This window comes from Euprymna scolopes, chromosome 46 (assembly GCF_053919585.1).
Source record: "Euprymna scolopes isolate OS-2025 chromosome 46, ASM5391958v1, whole genome shotgun sequence".
NCBI classification, from domain to species: domain Eukaryota; kingdom Metazoa; phylum Mollusca; class Cephalopoda; order Sepiida; family Sepiolidae; genus Euprymna; species Euprymna scolopes.
In genome coordinates, this window is record NC_136527.1 from 81413071 (window position 1) to 81421167 (window position 8097).

The window sequence follows — 8097 nt, forward strand, 5'->3', positions numbered from 1 at the left end:
AAAATTCTTTAATAAATGTAGGCTGTTTTTATTACAGAACAGTCATGTTTTTTGTGGAACATTCAAACACGTACTATACTCTAATAATTTTATAAAATTGTGTGCTTTCTAATTACACTTAAGCTTATTTTTCTATATATGCAAAGTATTATGGAAAAAAACTACATTCTTGTGAAGTATGTGGGGCCTGTTTTAAAAAGAAGTCACACTTATCACGACATATGCGAACACATACAGAAGACAAACAACATTCTTGTGAAGTATGTGGTTCTTCTTTTACATTTAAGTCACATTTGTTGCGACATATGTTTACACATACGGGAGAAAAACCATATTCTTGTGAAGTATGTAGTTCTTCTTTTGCTCGAAAGTCAAATTTGTTGCGACATATGTTGACACATACAGGAGACAAACCACATTCTTGTGAAATATGTGGTGCTTCTTTTGCACGAAAGTCACATTTGTGGCAACATATGTTTACACATACAGGAAACAAACCACATTCTTGTGAAGTATGTGGTTCTTCTTTTACAGAGAAGTCATCTATGTTGCGACATATGCAAACACATACAGGAGAAAAACCACATTGTAAAGTATGTGGTGCTTCTTTTACAGAGAAGTCATCTATGTTGCGACATATATTGACACATACAGGAGACAAACAACATTCTTGTGAAATATGTGGTGCTTCTTTTACACGAAAGTCACATTTGTGGCAACATATGTTTACACATACAGTAGACAAACAATGTTTACACATACAAGAGACAGACAAGGGTCTATAAGCTGGCTAAAGGATGGATCGCTCTACTATGACCAGGAGAAGTTTATAATAGCTGCTCAAAATCAAGGCTTGATGACCAATGCGTTTAAAAAAATGAGTGGTCTCAGCAAAGACAACAAATGCAGGTTCTGCCACACAGAAGTAGAGAGTGTGAGCCACCTGATTTCTAGCTGTAAGGTTCTGCTAGGGGACGGCTACTATATAATGCGACACAATGAAGTATGCAAATATCTCCACTGGACGATCTGCAATAAGTTAAATATCGAATGCAGTAAGAAGTCATGGGAACATATACCCGAAAGAACAGTCGGAAACAAGTCATATACCATCCACTATGACTATGCAATCCCTACAGCCACATACCTAGAAAACGGAGCTATAAAACCCGACATTGTAATATGGGACAAGAAGGAGAAGGAAGCAACCTTGGTGGAAGTTAGTGTCCCGAATGATGCTGGGTTAAACAGAGCTGAGAGGGAAAAGATTACTAAATACCAGGGTCTTATGTATGACATGAAAAGAAACTGGAACCTTAAGAAGATCTCTATCATTCCAGTAATTATAGGAGCAACCGGACTTATGAAAAAGAATTTTACAAACTATCTTACAAATATACCAGGTAAACCAAGTGCAAAGGAGATTCAAACAATTGCACTTAAAGGGACGGTTAGAATCTTAAAAAGATCTCTCGGTTTGAGTGTCTAAAATAGCAGGTGTATGTTTGGCATCTGGTAGGATGCCCCATCCCTGGCTTAAACAAAATGATAAGAAAAATGAAAAAATAGAGAGACAAACCACATTCTTGTGAAGTATGTGGTTCTTCTTTTCCAGTGAAGTCACATTTGTTGGAACATATGCGAACACATACAGGAGAAAAACCCGCCCAAAATGCAAGAGCTGGAGGATTATTGGAGGCCTCTCTTTGAGAACGAGATCACCCATAACAAAGAGGCTCAATGGATCCATACCATTGAGAGGAGCCTAGAAAATAAGCCAGAGATGCCGGAGCCAAAAATAACAGCTGGCACTATAAAAACGAAGCCAAATGGCGTCTCAAATTATAAAAAGCCTGGCATAGACAATCTCCCCAATTTCTGGCTGAAACAACTAACATCATTACATGGGCATTATAGCAGTTGTTTTACCAGAATATTGAGCGGTGAAGAAACCACACCAGAATGGCTATTAAGAGGAGATACAACCCTCATAGCAAAGACAAAAGAAACGCAACGCCCTAATAAATACAGGCCCATTTGCTGTCTCACTACCACCTACAAACCCTTCACTGGCCTTGTTGCGGACAGTATATACCAACACCTCTCCTGCGCCACATATCTTGAAAAAGAACAAGCAGGCTGTAGGAGGGACTGTCTAGGTACCAAAGACCAGCTCTTAACAAATAAAACTATCTTGGAAGACTGTAGGAAGAGACAGCGAAATTTAAGTATGGCTTGGATTGATTATCAGAAGGCTTATGACAGTGTACCACACACGTGGCTTCTACGCTGTCTAGAGCTATATAAGATACACCCGATAATCAAACAGGCCATAGCTTCACAAATGAAAATGTGGCAAACAAACATGACATTAAGCCACACAAAAGGAAATATAAGGGTCACGGACGTAAACATCAAGCGAGGAATCTTCCAAGGAGATAGTTTATCCCCTTTACTCTTCTGCTTGGCAATAGATCCGTTAAGCAAACTTTTAAACAAAAACAAATGTGCTTACAATCTAAGCCAGGACCGCCGACAAGACCCAAACAAACGAATTAACCACCTGCTCTTCATGGATGACCTCAAGCTGTATGCCAGTTCTGATGCCGATTTAAATGAACTCTTGCAAGTCGTACATAACTTCTCCAGAGATATTGGCATGAAATTTGGACTGGACAAATGTGCCAAGTGCTCCATCAAATCTGGGAAGAAGATCGAAACTGAAAATATACAGCTTGATGAATATACCACCATCAAGGACCTAGAAGGGCAGGAAGGATACAAATACCTTGGCATAGAAGAGAATGATACCATCCAGCATGCCAAGATGAGAAACAAAATTGGATGTGAGTACATACGCCGAGTCAAGAAGATATGCAAAACAGAACTCACAACCAGAAACAAAATAACTGCCATTAACCAACTAGCCATGCCAGTGGTAACATACAGTTTTGGTATTGTCGACTGGCCACAAAAAGACATAAATAGACTAGACACTAAGACACGTAAAATGCTGACAATGTATAAAGTAATATACAGAAACCAGTGTCTGTCTAGAATGTATCTGCCCAGATGGAAAGGAGGTATGGGGCTCTCGGAGATTGACCATCAACATCGTGCAACTATTGTGAGCACCGGACAATATCTGATGAGCTCTAAAAACCCAACTCTCAAGATGGTACACCAACATCAGGAATCAAGAGCCAGTAGAACAACATCCATCACAAAATTGGCCAAACATTTTGGGGAAGACTGTCTTACAAGTGAGACAGAAACAGAAAAGATACCTGCGACTGAAATAGCCAGAAAAAGTCGCCAGAAATACACTAAAGCTTTCCATGACAAGAAAGTTGAAGAATGGGCCAACCAACAACGGGCCAAGTATTTTCTGGACGAATATAACCAAGACTATATTGATAAGGAAGGGTCTATAAGCTGGCTAAAGGATGGATCGCTCCACTATGACCAGGAGAAGTTTATAATAGCTGCTCAAAATCAAGGCTTGATGACCAATGCGTTTAAAAAATGAGTGGTCTCAGCAAAGACAACAAATGCAGGTTCTGCCACACAGAAGTAGAGAGTGTGAGCCACCTGATTTCTAGCTGTAAGGTTCTGCTAGGGGACGGCTACTATATAATGCGACACAATGAAGTATGCAAATATCTCCACTGGACGATCTGCAATAAGTTAAATATCGAATGCAGTAAAAAGTCATGGGAACATATACCCGAAAGAACAGTCGGAAACAAGTCATATACCATCCACTATTACTATGCAATCCCTACAGCCACATACCTAGAAAACGGAGCTATAAAACCCGACATTGTAATATGGGACAAGAAGGAGAAGGAAGCAACCTTGGTGGAAGTTAGTGTCCCGAATGATGCTGGGTTAAACAGAGCTGAGAGGGAAAAGATTACTAAATACCAGGGTCTTATGTATGACATGAAAAGAAACTGGAACCTTAAGAAGATCTCTATCATTCCAGTAATTATAGGAGCAACCGGACTTATGAAAAAGAATTTTACAAACTATCTTACAAATATACCAGGTAAACCAAGTGCAAAGGAGATTCAAACAATTGCACTTAAAGGGACGGTTAGAATCTTAAAAAGATCTCTCGGTTTGAGTGTCTAAAATAGCAGGTGTATGTTTGGCATCTGGTAGGATGCCCCATCCCTGGCTTAAACAAAATGATAAGAAACATGAAAAAATAGAGAGAAAGACAAATCACATTTATACAAAAGTTAACTTTAATTAATCATATTTGTATACATTAAAGACAAATGACATTTATACAAAAGTTAACTTTAATTAATCATATTTGTATACATATGGAAGACAAACGTGTATGAAGTGCAGAAGACAAATATGTTGGACTTATAACGATTTTGTTGCTATTAATTTTTAATCTTGTCTATATAAAATAACAGAAATGATATATTTATAATTTCTTTGAAAAATTTATTTGGCTCGATTGATAAGAGTTTTTTATAATTGTATAATATTTAAACTTTTCTTTGTAAAATTTATACGCTCGATTAATAAGATTTTTAAATATTTTTTATAATTATAGTTTTGTATCAGAAGGGATATTTACTTTTAAAGTTTAAGATGCAGGAATTGGTTGCAATAGTCTTTTTATATGGAGAAGTAATTCATTTTAACTCGAGTCTTTGAGAACGTAAACATTTATTTATTGCTTGAATTTACTTTATAAGTGAAAGCTGGCACGAGGTTTGTTTGAAAATGACCCTTTAGTTTCTCTGTTTCGTTGTTATTGTCAGCAATAATAAAAATATTGTAGCCGTCACTTATGTAAATAGACGTTTTTTTAATAGTATTAAATATTTTATTCTTCAGGTTGGACAGATAAAAGTTGTTAAAAGTGGATCCCAATAAGGATCCCATTGCTACCCCATCGATTTGTGTGTAAATGTTGCCTTTATGATACTAAGAGGACCTCGGTTATACACATTAGTAATAATTTTGACACACACACTCACACACACATATATATAAACAAAAAACGACTGATTAAACAGAAGAAAGTGCTTGTAAAAACAACCAAAAAGACGACTGATGAAACATAGTAGAAAGTGCTTGCAAAAAACAACCAAACAGACGACTCTTGCACAGATTCAATCGAGAAATAAGGAAACAAGAAAGACAATTTGAAAATTTTAAAAATTACAAAAAAACTAATTAAGCAAGAACACTCTGTGCTATTCAACACTACTTGTCTGAATATAAATATATATATATATATATATATATATATATATATATAGTCATCCACATACAGTACTGTTTCGCTGTTTCACAGCTCATCAGTGCGGCTAGACAGGCAACCACCTCAAGCCAGGATTGAAACCCGACTGTCTGTATGGCAGTCAAGGCTCCTAACCATTACGCTATTGGCGGCCGCTGAACAAGTAGTGAATTTAACGATGTTTTGACATATATATATATATATGTTAGGATGATAAATTTGAAATGGCAAAACTTGTAACTTTTGGAAGTAACGATTTTTCCGCCTAGATCAGACTCACAATAGATTTTATATTTTCTTGAATACAATACTTTTAATAACTTTCTTAATCCAGAGATATAAATATTTAATTACTGTAACGTATCATTTACTGGTTAAACGATGATGTTTAATAAATTATATGTCTTTGCAACCAATGTACTACTGATTCAATATATTTGCACTACAAGCTAATCAACGAATATAAAGTAATCAAGTAATTAATCAGTATGTATGTGTTGACCATTTTTAAAAACGAGCAATACTTTTTATGGTTTTCTTGGGTTATTAGTTGCTTTATCAGGTTTCCAGTGTTTTGTGCTCATACAATGCCCCAGGGTGACATCCAGAACATATCTCTAGTTGTTTAAGATGCATATAAATGTATCGACCAAATTTTTTTAACATTACATTTGTTAAATAAATATGTGACCAATCAATCCCAATATGCTTTTCTACTGTTTTATTTCAAGTCATGTCTGTTCATCAATAAACCGCTATTATGATTTTGAAGATATGCTCAATTACAAAATATGCCCCAGATCGGTTCAAGCATTTAATGTTGATTTCACTGAGTATGGAAAGGATTACAAAAATTTGTCGTTGTTAATAATGTTTCAATTCTTTAAAAATAGTTTTATTTTTTTAATAAATGTATTTTAAGTAGGCTATAATTTTTTTGTGAGAGAACTATCGCAACACATCAAGTTGGTTGAAAATTTCCAAGGTGGTATATCTGTATAAAGTTCAAAAGTTCCATTGAGTTTGTCCTTTCCTGAAGCTTTCATGAAATACTTTAATCTCTTCCTTTCGAGAATGAATTTATATTTTTCTTTCATCAAGCTTACAATCACAATTATCATCAAGCAGATGTGACGGTGTTAGAAAAACATATTTACTTGCAAGATTGTGAACTTGTTGAAATCTGCAAGATATTTCTTCAGTCAACCTGTCTATGACAGTATGCTTACTCCCATTTCAGAGCAGAGTATTTTTTTACTCATCTATTGCAGTGTCGACCATATTTTCTCCATTCTGAAGAAGGTAATCTCTCAACACCGTGAGCCTGAGAGAACTTTGTTGCAGATCCAGCACCTTTTCATGAAGATACTTCAGGGCATCATTGATTTCTGACAGAATAGTTTTCCAAAGGCTCAAAAATGAAAGAAACAGAAACGACGATCCCGAGTTGAGAATTAAAGATGCATCTGATCTTGTTGTTGCATTTTCTCCTTCTCTGACCTGTTCCAGGGCAACGGCGACTTCCAATAATTTTTTACCACAACATTTATAGCATCTGCTCGACTACTCCATCTAGTTTCCACAGTCAACTTGATACGTAGACCGGTCAACTGAATCAAGACGTGCCAGCGATGTGTAGATGCAGAAAAGAATGAGGATAACAGGTCCAGTATGCCAAACAGGTCAAGTATGCCAAAATTATAACAAAGTGAACCGCTACAGAAGCGGCATGTACACAAGCTAGATTTAATGCATGTCACAAAGAGTTTTTGGGTTTATTTCGGAGATTCGTTTCTGCACAGTCGATCGGTGGCCTGCCCTAATAGCAGCATTGTCAAATGCCTGGCCTATACAGTCACCAATCTGAATCCCATCGTTCTCTCAAAATCAGTTTAGACATGTCCTCCCTGCTTTTACCTTTTGTCTCAATGAAATTGAGAAATGGTTTATTTTCGTCAATTTTTACATAGCGCAACACCTCACTCATCTGGTTCTTGTAAGATACATCAGCAAAAGTGCTATAAAAAATTATGCAAAATTGTTTGCTTTCCTTGATCTGATCGATGATTTTCTTTCTCACCTGCTTTGCCAAAATGCTCACAAATTCATTTGGAATTTCTGCCAGTCAATAAATTTATGAATTCTAAAAAAAAAATTATATTTGTTGTCTTGATCTCTGTCATCATTATGGATGTCATCCCGGCAAGAAACCTGAGGATGTCCAGCAATCTAGCTAGAATTTCCCGCCACATCTTAGTTTCCTTCTCAATAAAATGTTGTTCTCCTTTGTCAACTACCTTTCCTTCACAAGTCGGATCTCTTGATCCTTCCAGTCGAGAAACGCTTGAGCATGAGATGTGCTAGCTTCATGTTCATATACTTTTGGGTTTAATTTCCACCAATTTGTAAAACCCACATAAGCAGAAAAAATCTCGAGAGTCCAGTTGAAAACAGTCTGCAGCAGAAGCAAAGTAAGGCTTCTCTGGAAGGAGAATACACTATCTGTGTTCTCAAAATTTTCTCATCGTTGCACAATTCCCGATAGAATCCATTTTTAGTTAGCTTTCTAACGTAGCCTTTTGTTTTTGTTCCTGGTGATCGGACTACTTCCTTGAATTCATTATCAAGGTTCTGCACAGCAGAAGATCCCTACCGAACAAGCATAGTGCGAATTTTGCGATTAATCTCAACTATAAACCAACATCTGTAAAATAGGGACACATTTTTTCCGATACTGATACCTCCAAAAGTTCCTTTTTTTCCAACCTTTTCTGTATGAAATTTCAATTAGTTTGTTTTTATTTATTTTTAATCATTTTTTTTCT